This window comes from Pantherophis guttatus, chromosome 3 (genome assembly GCF_059756535.1).
Source record: "Pantherophis guttatus breed Tessera chromosome 3, ASM5975653v1, whole genome shotgun sequence".
Classification (NCBI taxonomy): Eukaryota; Metazoa; Chordata; class Lepidosauria; order Squamata; family Colubridae; genus Pantherophis; species Pantherophis guttatus.
This window is the reverse complement of record NC_142065.1, coordinates 155,060,380-155,074,292: the sequence shown is the minus strand read 5'-3', so window position 1 is coordinate 155,074,292 and position 13,913 is coordinate 155,060,380. Positions and strand designations below refer to the sequence as shown.

Sequence of the window (13,913 nt, the reverse complement as noted above, 5' to 3'; positions counted from 1 at the left end):
CTGATTAATATATGTCAGTAGTTCACAAATACTAGAAGAGCTGAATAAAATATTTTTATAAAATGATAAATATATTAAATTATGTTTGTAGACCTAAATGTGATAAGATGCAACAGAGATGTTGCATATTACATTTAAAGTAGTAGTACATATTTACTGGATATGATTGAGACTCACTTCAAAGATGAAAATAATTTAGCTTTGATAAAGAATGGAGATGATGGGTGGATTAACCCAACTAAACTTTGACTGATGACTATAAATTCTAATTATGCAAAACCAAGAAAACAGAGATGCTAATTAGGAGGAGGATATTTTCTAAATTTACTCTCAGAATTTATTGGAGTTATAGTTGTAACCAGGCAAATCTGGAATGTGGTTCAATTTGGATAACACAGTGTGTATGTATGTGTGTGTGTATGTGTGTGTGTGCAAAAGAGAGAGAGAAAGGAAAAAGGGAAAGGAAGGAAGGAAGGAAGGAAGGAAGGAAGGAAAAAAAAGGAAAGGAAGGAAGTTTATATGCACATAAGAAGAGGATAAAATTTTATTGCAAATTTTATTAAAAGATAGTTATACTGGGAAGAAATATTCTGTATGTCCATTTACAATATTTCTATTGTAAATAGAAATATTGTAAATGCTACTATTTCCTCAACGTATACTGTATATTTGGCAAATCTCTATATATAAAAGCAAAAGCCACTCACGCCGTAATCATAAAATCTCCAGAACTGTAAAGCCTACAAACTTGAAATTTGCCACGTATTCTAGGTGCTTCTAGGTGCTCACTAAGAAAGGATTTTTTGAAATGACCATCAGAGCATTAGTATTTCCTATATTATGATTAACACACACTCATGCTAAGGAGTTCTACTCCCCCTCCCCACCTGAAAAGAAATCTGTTCCAAATGCAAAACACAAGCAGAGGAGAGGAGTTTCACTTTCAGTTTTACTTTCACAGCAGAAACCAGGGCATACGATAGGGGAGACTTCTGTGGGGCAAGGCTGAGGGAGAGAAGGGGATAGGATAGGAGACGTTTTTGTGGGGAAAGGCTGAGGGAGAGAAGGGGATAGGATAGGAGACGTTTTTGTGGGGCAAGGCTGAGGGAGAGGAGGAGGATAGGATAGGATAGGGTTCTGTGGGGCAAGGCTGAGGGAGAGAAGGGGAGAGGAGAGGCTGATTGTAACTGTAAGTGTTGATTTATCAAGCCCAATCACATAGTTTCATAGCGAAGCACGGGTATCCAGCTAGTGAGTTTCTATATTTCCTGGTCAGCTTCAGTATAACCTACATTAAAGTGACCTTTCCGTTTACATTGTTGAACAGTCTGTGTCCCATTATAGCCTTTGTCAATTTGGACTTTCACATAATACTATTAACTTATAGAAAGTGTAAACCTGTGCATTGTTCATTATTTCTTGCTAACAATAAGGACAATACAGATCAACATGAGAGTATCTTTAACAATATAACAAGAAGCACAACTAAAGCCCAGTATTACCCCAAGTGTGCTCCTACCAATCTATGCAAGTGTCTATGGAGCTTCTCAGTCATCCAGGTCATGGTAGACCCAAAGGTGTTTTTCAAAAAGCAACTGGAGTCTCTCTTGTTTTGTTTTTTTTTTTTGAAGGTGTTTTGTTTCTCACCCAAGAACCTTCAAGATAAGAAGTGATGAATGAGAATTGAAACATCTTCAAGGGGGAAAAAGAAAAGTCCAGTTGCCTTTTGAAAAGCATTGTTGGGACACCCTATGCAAGCTAGAATTTCGAATCCAGATATTATTTTGTTGTTGTCCATTTCCTACCTGGTAAGATATAATGTTGAGTATTGACTTGCTTAAAATGCACAAATGTTTCTGTCATTCTATAATCCCATTGGTATGGATTTCAGTAGTTTTTACATTTTCCTTTATTCTTTCCAATTGCCTCTATTAAATCTCTTCCGTAATTATTCTTCACTATTTCTATTTCAGTTATAAAATTTCTAATGAAATTCATTCTCCTGTTATTGTTATTTTTATTTAGTTGTTGACATTCTTGATTGAGCTGTCTGTCTTTGTCTTTCCTTGCATAACTCTGTAAATTTTCATTTGTTAGTCACGAATCTTTGTTTCCCAAGGCCTTTTTTTTCCATTTTGCTTTTATCGCAGCTTATTCTTTTCATCTGTAGTGCTGGAATATTTTTTTTCTGCTTCTATTTTCACAATGTCCCTTATCTTTTTCCATGGTTCTTCAGGGTTTTTTTCTTCTTCTTCTTATAAGTCTACTGAATCTATTCCTTAGAGTGATTCCATAGTTGGATCAGACAACTTTCAAGTCAAAACTTCCACTATACTTTATTGTTATACACTTTTCTCTGTATATTTCACACCATTCATTCATCATCTGTGTGACAATTGAACAATCATGTAGCAGTAAACTTTCTGCCACTTCTTTCTCTCATGTTATTTTATGCCCTGGATAATCCATGAAAGGATCTGATTTGAAGTCCCTATTCCACTTCACCTAAACTCTCTTACTCTTAAAATACCCAATCTGGTAAATATATTTCCATGTTGTCAGTGTTGAGTTTTCCTTGGTTCATAAGTATTTTACATTCTATCAGTCCTTTTAAAACAAGGAACTCCACTTTCAGTTCTACTGTCAGTGACCAGTTCCTTGTAGTCTCTGGAACTACAGTACTTGGGAATGCATAGAACTACAGCTGAGGACTTGGCTTTTAAATATAATTGAAGAAAGAAAATAAAAAGGTAAAATACTTTTGATCTATTTATCCAAAGTCCAAAAGACATAGAACTTAAAACACAATTTTGCTAAGAATATTCGAATAGATTAGCAGTCATACAATCCAGTGGTGGGTTTCAAAAATTTTTACTACCGGTTCTGTGGGTGTGGCTTGGTGGGTGTGGCATGGCTTGGTGGGCGTGGCAGGGGAAGATAAAATCTCCATTCCCTCCCCACTCCAGGGGAAGGATACTGCAAAATCTCCATTTCCTCACAATCAGCTGGGACTTGGGAGGCAGAGAATAGATGGGGAGAATAGATGGCAGGGCCAGTCAGAGGTGGTATTTACCGGTTCTCTGAACTACTCAAAATTTCCGCTATCAGTTCTCCAGAACTGGTCAGAACCTGCTGAAACCCACCTCTGATATTCCACATATAGCGGAATATTTTAAGTGATAATTTCCATACATAAATTATAGATAGATACATGCACACACACACATTTACTTACCGTATTTGTCAAAGTGATGTTTCACCCAAATTTAACATTTTCAACTATGTTCATACAATGTTCTAGGTTGCAATATAGCAGTGGGTTGCCTTTGCCTTCTGGATCTGTCTTTCTCCACCACTATTTTATACCCTACTAGCAAGGTTCACCCTACCAGGAGCTCCCTCTCTTTTAGGGTCACTAAGACCATAGAAGTCTCCCCCAAAAGTCACTGTGATGAGCTCCTAGGCAGAGGATCATGAAATTAGATGATCTTGCAAGATATTGTTAAGAGTTTTATTTGACTGTTTTTTTTTCTTTTACTCTAATTGGAAATTCTCATTTTTCATGTTCAGTTTATGTTATTATATTGATATAACTTTCTTCAGAGTCATTTATTTGAGATGGGTGTCCATAAATGGAATAAAATAAAAATAAATAAAGTAGCCCAGGAAGAGTTTGTGAATAAATGACCATGGCTTCAAAACATTATTGAACTCGCTGGGGCAGACTTAAGAGAATGTTTTTCAAAAAAGTAGATATTTTGCAATTAGCCTGAAGATCTAATATGTACACGTTGTTAATTAGGCCACATTTTGTAGCATATCCATTTATCTAAGGATGAATATGGTACCAATTTTTGTTTTTCTCTATCTTAAATGCATGGCTTATTTCTTAGGCCCACTATATAAAACAAAAAAGAATATGCATAAGGTATACTAATCAAGCCCTTTGAGAAGGCTTTAAAAGATACACTGTACTTCAGGAGTGCATTTTAATTGCTAAGTAGTTTAAAGAACTACAAATGCGTATACAGTCTGAGATCACCTCATTATTTTCATGGTGTTATTTCTTTTATATAAGTACAAGTGCTGAAAGTTCATTGGAGACCAATCAGTGTACATAAAAGTGTTTCTATATCAAATAGCATCTTCTCCATTAATGGAAAAAATATTAAAAACATAGTGCAATGATAATGTGACATATGGTTTATTGATTTAACTATTAATCAAATTTATATGGGTGGCCCATCTCTCTGAGCAACTTACAATAGGATTGTAAAATATTTAAGATATGAAAATATTTTAAAAATAAAATCACAAAGGCTAAAAGAGGACAGCAGATGTTAACAACAATGGAGCCACCTTAGTACTTTGCCAGGCCTGAAGGCATAACTAGATTCGGGCGAACCGGTAGTGGTGGCAGTGGGAGGCTCGCCCATCTGTCCGGATGTCATCACGGATGCTCTGAGCATGCGCAGAAGTGCCCCGTGCGAGCTCACAGTTCTGAACTAATAGCAGAGGTAAGTGGAACCCACTACTGGATAGACTGGCCTCACCAGAAAAACATTTAATCTCCCCCCTGGTACAGCTGACAAAGTGAGGCGAGCCTGTGGCCTAGAGGTTAATACATCTGCCTAATATGCAAGCGGCCTGGGGTTCAAATCCCAGAAGGGTATGGCTAGCTGATGAGAACTAAACAGCTCGAAATAGCTATACTAGTCTCCCTTTATTTCTTTGACGGTAAATTTAAATTTAACATGTCATAAAGGGTTTTAAAGGTCAAAAACAGCACTTTGAGTTGGAACCAGAAGCAGATTGGCAACCAATGTAGCTCATGGAGCAGAGACAGTTCTATAGGCACATATAACAGCCCATGCCACTGCAGATATCCTCCAAAATCACTATGCAGCAGGAAAATCCCAATATTCCAACTAGCTGCAATAGCATCCACTCTCCTCTTGCATCCAGCCCAAGAAAGCACACAACATTAGTATTGAGGGGGCATCTCCTCAGCTACTGTCAGGTCCATGATTGCAGCAAACCTGGCAAGCATGGGCAGAATAGCAAGCAGATTCATCTTCTAGGAATATGTTTCATGTACCGCAATTGTTTTTCAACACTGTTTGCATAGGCTTCAGGCTTTGCATGCTCGAAATACCTAACTTACTACATATTCCCCTGGTATATCAAAATTAATCAACCTTAAAGTTCATGTGACTCCAGTATCTCTGAAAGTAATATTTCTATTTTTTATTTTTTTCCCCTTTGTCCGATTACTACAAAAATAGGAAAACTGATTTTCCCCATATGTTCTTGCAGATTTAAGTGGTTTTAATTATGGTACACCTGCAAGAAAACCAACCTTGATATTTTTTCGATGCTTTTAAAATAAAAACTATCCATAAATGAGGGGTCCTTAGTACTCTCTGAGCTTGCTTGTTTTCTTGCAGACTTTTCATTTCCCTAACTAGGTAACACATCAGTGTTAGCACTGATGACTAGCCCTGATGATGTTACCTAGTTAGGTAATGAAATGTCTGCAAGAATACAAGCAAGCTCAGAGAGCACCAAGGACCTCTCATTTCTATCCTGAGCTACAAATATTCTCTTTTATTGGAACTATGCATAAAGTTGAATACTTGACTCGCGATGGTTTTATCAAGGAAAAAAAGAAACTAGAATAACATTCCCAGCTGTTAGAACTCTGCAGGTAGTCCACAATGGTAATGTGTGAGTGTGTTGGCACATGCACACGCATGCAGACAAAATTGTCTCCTTTGGGGTCTTCATAGTCTTATAATTCTGTCCCCTTCCCTGTTACGTTCTGTAGTATGAGCAGAATACTACAGTATAGGATATAGAGTATGTGCAATATTCATGGTAGTTATCAAGTCATGAATAGTTCAAAACTCCTTTCTATGAAGGCATCTTTTTGATTTCTACATATCTTGCTTAACACAGATATGCCAAATGAACAAACAAGCAAGACATTTTATCAACCACGGAGGCAGCCCTGAACCACCACATTTTAATGAGCTAATTAAAACATTGGGAGAAACCCAGCTTAGTGAGTCATATTTATTTTTTGTAGAGCCTTTTGCTATTCACTTACTTGAAGCATGTGGGTTAAACTTTTGACTGACAGAGGAAATGGAGAGGAAATACTGAAACAATGTCCAATTTGAAGGCATCACAGTATAATAATTGATTATTATTTTCTTGTTAGTGTGGCATGTTTTTGTTTTTATGGAAAAAATTACAATTTTGTAATGTGTAAGAACAGAGCAAGCCCGTTTATGTACGCAAATGCTTTATGTATGTGAATATTTTAGTAGGTCAATAACTGAATGAAAAAAAACCCTGAGCTATAATGTATTATGAAAGCAAACTTTTCAGCCATGGGTAGGAATATGGGAAATACTGTAAATAAAATGTCTTGTCAAATGAATGGAACATACATAACAGACTTTTAACACATTGTTTAAAAACTGCACACAATATCATAAGAAAAATATTCAGTGTATACTCTCCGAAGATTTAATAATTAGAAAGATGTTAGATTGCGCCAAGATGGATAAAATGACATTGGAACTGAAAGGACTGATGGATTCGGACTTTTATGCAATATGAGAGAAACAGTATAACTGGATTGAAGATAGAAAAAAAGGGAAATAACAGATAGGAGATTTTGTAAAATTATATAGCGTATAGGAGAACATTAGTGTGATGATATGTAAATGGTCATAGTCATGCACAAGAGTTGAATAGAACTGTTTAATTGTTAAAACCCAATTAAAAAAAGAAAAAAAAATCAGTATAAGTAGGAGACTGATTTTATATGTATGTGATATAATGAAGTAGAGTGAATGATGTTTGCATTAAAAAAATTATATTGTCCTTTTCATTTTCTTACTCCATTCCTTCATTTCTTAACCTTCATTTCACGTAAACTATATTTCATAAGCTAACTCTTGAAATCAGTATCTTTCAATCTAATGCACTTTGGTATGTTAGGAATATTTTGTAAATCACATCTATTGCTACACAATCTTTATAGGTAGCAGGATCTGGGTTGGTAGCTAAGCAGAACTAGATGTGATTCCCATGGAATCTGCAGAAGTCTAATGCAACTTGAGCAGTTTTTTATTGCTGAAGACATCGTATCATATCCCTTCAGTGAGGGATTAGGGTTATGTCTTTTCTCATTGTTTCTGGTTTTCCCACCTGGTTTGGAGGTCAGCACAAGATTACGGGTTTATGAATTTTGCATGCCTACAATCTCTGAAAACTGGGAATTGTGAAAAATAATTCACGGCTAAGGTACAAGTCTGCACACAACTACAGTTTTCAATTATTCATGTATATGTTCTACTCAGATGAATAACCAACTCCCCAAAAATAAAAATCACAACTAAACAAAAATATCACAAACTTAATACAAAAATAACATTCTTGATTTCCACTGCTTCTTGTTTCCATTATGTTAGGTAAATTTTAGATAAAAAGAGCAAGGCAACATTTTCAGGACAACATTTTCAGGAAGAAAAAAAATCCAACAGTAACAATTACTTGTCTTCTACTTGCTGATTGATGAAATTGAATCTTGCATGAATCTGAACATAATAAGCATGTCAAAAATGACTTTGGGGAGTGAGTACAAATTCATTATCACCTTGAACAGGTAAGTGACAGATTTCCAGGAACACAGAGTAGTGAAATTTTAGAGAAATCTTAAATCATACAGTACTGTGAAAAATGCAAAGGTCAGAACAAAATTTGGCAGCTAAACAAGCTATTAACATGAGGTATGAGGCTTCAGTTGACTTCTTTTATCCAGCATGTGATCTAAAATTAATATTCTGCTCTGCTAATATAAAAATCATTAAGAATGACATAATAGTTCAGTTTTAATTCCACCAATCACAATAAATACCCATTTCACAGCAAAAAATAAAAAAATAAAAATCCAATACACTCTGAAAAACTACAACTCTCCCCTCCAAAAAAACCCTCTTCTCTTCCAATCTCCCAGATAGACTAAATCACTGCTCTTCACACCACTTTTTTTTTTAAAAAAAAGACATGTTGTATTAGAAAACATCTCGAGTGCTGCAGTCTGGTTGGGATAACCTGCTTCTCTTTATGCAGGTTAATCAGCAGCTCATCACTGTAACCATTTTGCAAAAGAAGGCCTACCAACACCCCTGTTCAACTGAACCAGTGCTTTTATTTTTAAAAAAATAATTTTACTAAGCTTATCAAAATAGAAAATAGAAAAGAAAATAGTGGGAAAATAGAGGAGAGAAAAAGAGAAGAAAAAGAAAGAGGGTAAAGGAGAAAAAAGAAAAAAAGCATTGACTTCCATCTATTTAGGGCAGTAGAAAAACATAGCAACAACCTCAACTTTTATGTACTAGCCATTTCCGCCATTTCATCAGCAAAACTCAAAGTCAAAGTTTCATGTTTTTCCATCTCCAGCACAACATCCAGAACCAGCTTCCCAGTCAAAACAAAGTTGGATGTGTTCTTTTCTTTGTTGAAAGTAATTTTTTTTTTAATTTGATTTATATGCCGCCCTTCTCCGAAGACTCAGGGCGGCTTACAATGTGCTCAGCCATTTAGCCATCTCTGCTAGTTCCGTCAGTTTTTCCAGCCATTCATCTATTGCGGTAATTAAACTACCTTTCCGTTTTTTGTGCATAAAACATTCTTGTTGCTGCCAATGTATCAACTCAGCCAGTGCTTATTATGCACTCTCATAATTTCTATACCTATCTTTATCAGCATGCTGAAACAGCACAGTGGTTCATCTTGGCTTCCTGTGGAGAAGATTGCTCGTTTGAAACCAGGTAGAAAATTTATGTCTGTGTATTTTAATGGCTTGCTTTTTCCTGAGTAAAATCTCTTTCCCTCTGGTCTTTTTGTCTTGTTTTATATTTAAGCATCCATAGATTTACTGCTATACCATTTTTTTATGGTTATTGTTTAATTTAGTCACTATTGGCTATTTTGGTATTTAGGAGCTCGAAATGACCTCTGTCATTTCAAGCGTCTACAAGCACTGGCTGTTAAATTGTAAACTTTTATTTTGTAAGGCCTAAGGAAAAATCCAGCTACTCAGGGAAAGAAGAATATTTTTTTAAAAAAACTGACATTTCTTCTGATTTTTGGCTAACAGCTTTTACTATGATGAATATATGTTTTAACTAATGGCGAAATCCAATTTTTTTTACTACTGGTTCTGTGGGCATGGCTTGGTGGGCATGCTGGGCTTGGTGTGTGTGGCTTGGTGGGCATGGCAGGGCAAGGATATTGCAAAATCTCCATTTCCACCCCACTCCAGGGGAAGGTTATTGCAAAATCTCCATTCCCACCCCACTCTGGGCCAGCCAGAGGTGGTATTTGCCAGTTCTCTGAACTACTCAAAATGTCCACTACCGGTTCTCCAGAACCTGTCAGAACCTGTTGGATTTCACCTCTGGTTTTAACTCCTGCACTATTTTAGCAATGCTGGTATAAAACTTATTTGTGTACACAGAAAAGAAGGAACCTCTTTTTAAAAGCTGCTTATTATGCCTGCATTATATACATACACATGTGTGTGTGTGTGTGTGTGTGTGTGTGTGTGTGTGTGTGTAACTTTCAGTGAAGATATTTCCATCCTGCCCTAGGCTGATTCAGACCAACAATAATAAAACTTTTGTAAATCCAGTAAGATCCAGACACATTAAAAAAGTGATTGTCATTGTTTTCCTGGAACTCGAAGGTTCACACAATAGCAGAACTGATAGTTTAAAGCCTGGTCTGAATACCTTGTAAATTGTTGGCAAAGTACCTTTGCCTTTTCAGGATGTGCTTAGATTAATGCATGCTGGCATGAATGCTGGATAAGCACAGCTTAAATGGTAAGTGTGCCTTCTTAAACGGATGTAAATATTGACAAGTATGCAGCGGGCTGGATAAGTGTGAAGTATGGATGCCACACACTATGTTGCTGGATCTGTACATTTTTGAAGGGACATGTTTGGTTTAATTTAGCATTTGTACAAATGCAGGCAAACACGTTCAAGGACTTCATATAAAGAATGCATTGAAGAAATGTGGAAAACCTCCCCAGTGCCCATTTGAAACCATTCATTTAGATGCTCTGCGAAAGGCACACACTCTTCCCTTTCAGTGAAGCCCAAGGGAATATAATAGCCTTGACATCCAGTAATAGATTGGGGATTGAGTTGCTGAGAAGCAGTGATGGCTGTTAGTAAGAGCAAAAGCACAAGCAGGCTCCATAGCTGCTGAATGCAATTACCCAATGATCCTTCTGTTTTCTCCAGCCCTCTAGTGGTGCTTGAGGGAGAGCAAATGCCACCGAAGGGGGAGTTAGAATTACAGATTTGACTCCGATGAATTTCTCATTACACCTGAAGTGTACAAACAATTAAATGAAATATGTGGAGCCAGATTCTTAAGGCTGCCAGTCAGCATGCATGGTTTCTGCTGCAGCCTACATAAGTGTTGTCTTGCCAGAGCTTCCAGTGGAATTAATGCCTCTAAATTACACAGTTTTATTCAGCTGCACACAGCTCTTGACAAAAGTGGTAAAATGCAACAGACAAGTTTCAGGTCTAACCTGAAACAAAAAGAACACTACAAATTCAGCTATTCATTCCCAAATACTTATTGTTCTCTAGTAAAAGTGGGAGATGTGGGCTATTTTTCTTTTCTTGTTGAGAAGTCTCAGATTCACTCGGAATTACAAACTCTCTTTTGAGATTGTCCCAGCAAAATTGGACCCTCAACTTGTGAAGCTTTCCTGACCTGCTCCTGAGTTGCCATAGGCAGAGGGATGGGAAATCGCACCTCACAGCTGCACCAAGGAATTTGCACCTCAGTCAAAACAAAACACATCCTAGCCGGCCGAAGCCAAGGCCATCTCCACGGAGACCCGCAATGGCCACAGGGAGTGACTTCTACGACCTGCAAAATTGCTTCGTTGGGGAATGTGACTGATGACACACCTGGGGGGGAGGGGGAAACCGGGTCAGAGGCAAAGCGCGAACTGGGTGAAGTCAGAGCTGGCTTCACCTAGTTGGTGCCGACATGGCGCTCCTAATAAACAACTGGATTTTTCCTGCAAACTGGCTTAAGACTCCTGCTTTTATTGGGGCACTGACATGGACTTTGTTTTTTAAAAAAGGCTGAATTATCAAGCATCACCTGAAGACAGGACAAGAAGCAATGGATGGAAATTAATCAAGGAGAGTACCACCCTAGAATTAAGGAGAATTTTCCTGACAGTTAGAACAATTAATCAGTGAAATGACTTGCCTCCAAAAGTTGTGGGTGCTCCAACACTGGAACTTGTTAAGAAGAGATTGAACAACCATTTGTCCGAAATGGTGTAGGGTTTTCTCTTGAGCAGGGGGTTGGACTAGAAGACATCCAAGGTCCCTTTCAAGTCTGTTATTCTGCTATCTGTGTGACCTCTGACAAAGTTAATAGATCGCTGTATAATTGTCACAAAGCCCACTATTTTTTTTTTCTAAAAACTGAAATGGATGTCCTCCCCAAATATGATGCTAGGGCTTCATTCCATTAGAATCCTTTCTTTCCTGTTTCTAGCTTTAATTTTATTGCTCTTGCTATCAAAAAGAGAAAGCTTTTGAAAAATAGGAAGTTGCCTTCCATCTTTTATATAGATCAACAAATGTTTATTTATTTTTATTTGTTAAATTTATTTGCCTCTTATCTCACTGTATGGCTAGTCTAGGCGGCTTACGCTAAAAAGGAAGAAAAATGAAAGGGTATGTAAAGAGAAATAAAATAATAGAACAATGAAGTAACCTATGACAAAGGAAGACAATGAGAATAAATACCATATTTTTCAGACTATAAGATGCACCGGTGTATAAGACACACCAAGATTTTGAAGAGGTAAGGAAGAAAAAAAAAGATTTTGCCCTCCCCGGCCCCAAGGAGCACTCTGCAGGCCTCCCAAACTCTCTGCGTGCCCCATTTTTGTGAAAAATGGGCCCATTTTCTCCCCCGCCTTTTTTTTGTAAAAACGGATGTTTTTGCCCGCCCTAGAACACAGGAGCACTCTGCCGGCTTCCCAAAGCCTCTGAGCACCCTGTTTTTGCGAAAAACAGGCCCGTTTTTTGCAAAAATGGGATGTGCAGGGCAGGGCTTTGGGAGGCCAAGAATGGTTGTATTCTCTGTATTAGACACACCAACATTTCCACCCTCTTTGGTGGGCGGGAGTGCGTCTTATATTCTGAAAACTATGGTACATCAATACGATAACTAAAAAGATGGATGGATAGAGAGCAGAGAGCAAAGAGGGGAGGTGGAATCTGCCATCAGTCTAAGCAGCCACCTCCAATGTGGAACTCCCCCATATAGTACCCAGTCTAATTGGCAGAGTCGTGCCTTCAGGCTCTTATAGAAGGATAAGAAGGTAGGGGCAGACCTTACTTAGAGAGTAAGATGTTTCAAAGGGCAGGTGCTGCCACAGAGAAGCTTCTTCTTCTGGATCATTATAGTCAGAGTTCTTTGACCAATGGGATCTGAAGTAGGCCTCTCTGCTGGCATGAATAGGAGGGGCTTGTCCTAGTGGGGTGAGGCAGTTTATTCTATTAAGATAGCTAAATCGATTCATTCATTGTTTCATTCCTGATGAATTTGATGAGGGTGCCACCTCATTTTGCAGTTTGAAAATAGTAAGAATAGATTTCAAAGCTGTGTCTTTTGGCAAGGATGTGGCTACAGTGATGAGTTCAAAGGGTTTAAAAATACCATTCTGTTTTCAACTGCAAGCAAATAACATCTAGATTTTACATTTATATACTAATAAATTAAAAAGTGCTATCTTGAAGCAAAAAGTTGTTGTAGCAATCATTGTTAAATTGATTCTTCTGGTAAAAAAAAATCTATCTTGGGTCTGGACAATCAATTTTGTCTGTCTACTAAATAATTTAGAATTACTGGTTGTTCCTTAGAATCATAAGGATGGAAGGGACCTTGGAGGTCATCTATTCCAACCCCCTGTCCAAGGAAGGACTCCTTATACCATCCCAGACAAATGGCTGTCCAATCTTTTCTTGAAAACCTCCAACAAACTCTTGTTTTATTTGTTTTGCTTTCTATCTTTCTATGAGAAACTGCAGTTTTGTATGTTTTGGACCTGAAGCTGATGATTACTACATTGATTGACTGATCAAGTCATTGTTGACTCTTAGCCATCAATCACAATGGTTTTCTCCAGGAAATGATTACCACCAACCACAAAACAAATGTGAATATTTTATGCAATTCTAGACACCTTGTCAAACTTCCACAGAGCGTCTCCTGGTTATATCTGGAAGTACAAGAAAAATCAGTCATCTTGACATGAATATGGAATATATTTGGAGAATTAAGAAAAACAGGTGTATCCCAGGAATCTCTTTTATGTGTCAGAAATAAACTCAGGCTTGATTTACAGCTTCTGTCCTGTTCATTCTAGCTTCCTTTCATCTAAGCACCTCCTGCAGAACATGAGAAAGGAACTGTTGCAGGTTTTTTTTTTTCCTATTTAATTCATATGGTTTGTTTATATATTATATGTACAAAGCAAATGAAATTGATCTCACGGTTACAGTTTATTGCAGTGATGGTTAACCTTTTTGGTGCTGAGTGCCCAAAGCTTGCGCACATGTGAATGCACACGTGCATGTCCGAACCCCCAAAATGCAATGCAAGCATCCCCCATGCATGCACCCCACCACCACGCATGCACGTGCATCCCCTGCACAGGCACGTACATCTCCACACCCCGTTTTTGTTTCCAGGTGGGGCAGGAGGCTTTCCAGACCCAAAATGGGGTACGTGGGCACGTATGCATGTGAACCCGCAAAATGCAATGCAAGCTCCTCCTGCAC

General features: G+C 37.7%; 1 long non-coding RNA gene across 1 annotated transcript in view; it reads right to left on the bottom strand.

Moving 5' to 3' along the window:
- Nucleotides 1-13,913, bottom strand: part of LOC117672576 (uncharacterized) — a 75,096-nt gene that overhangs the window by 31,625 nt on the left and 29,558 nt on the right. The window lies entirely within an intron of this gene.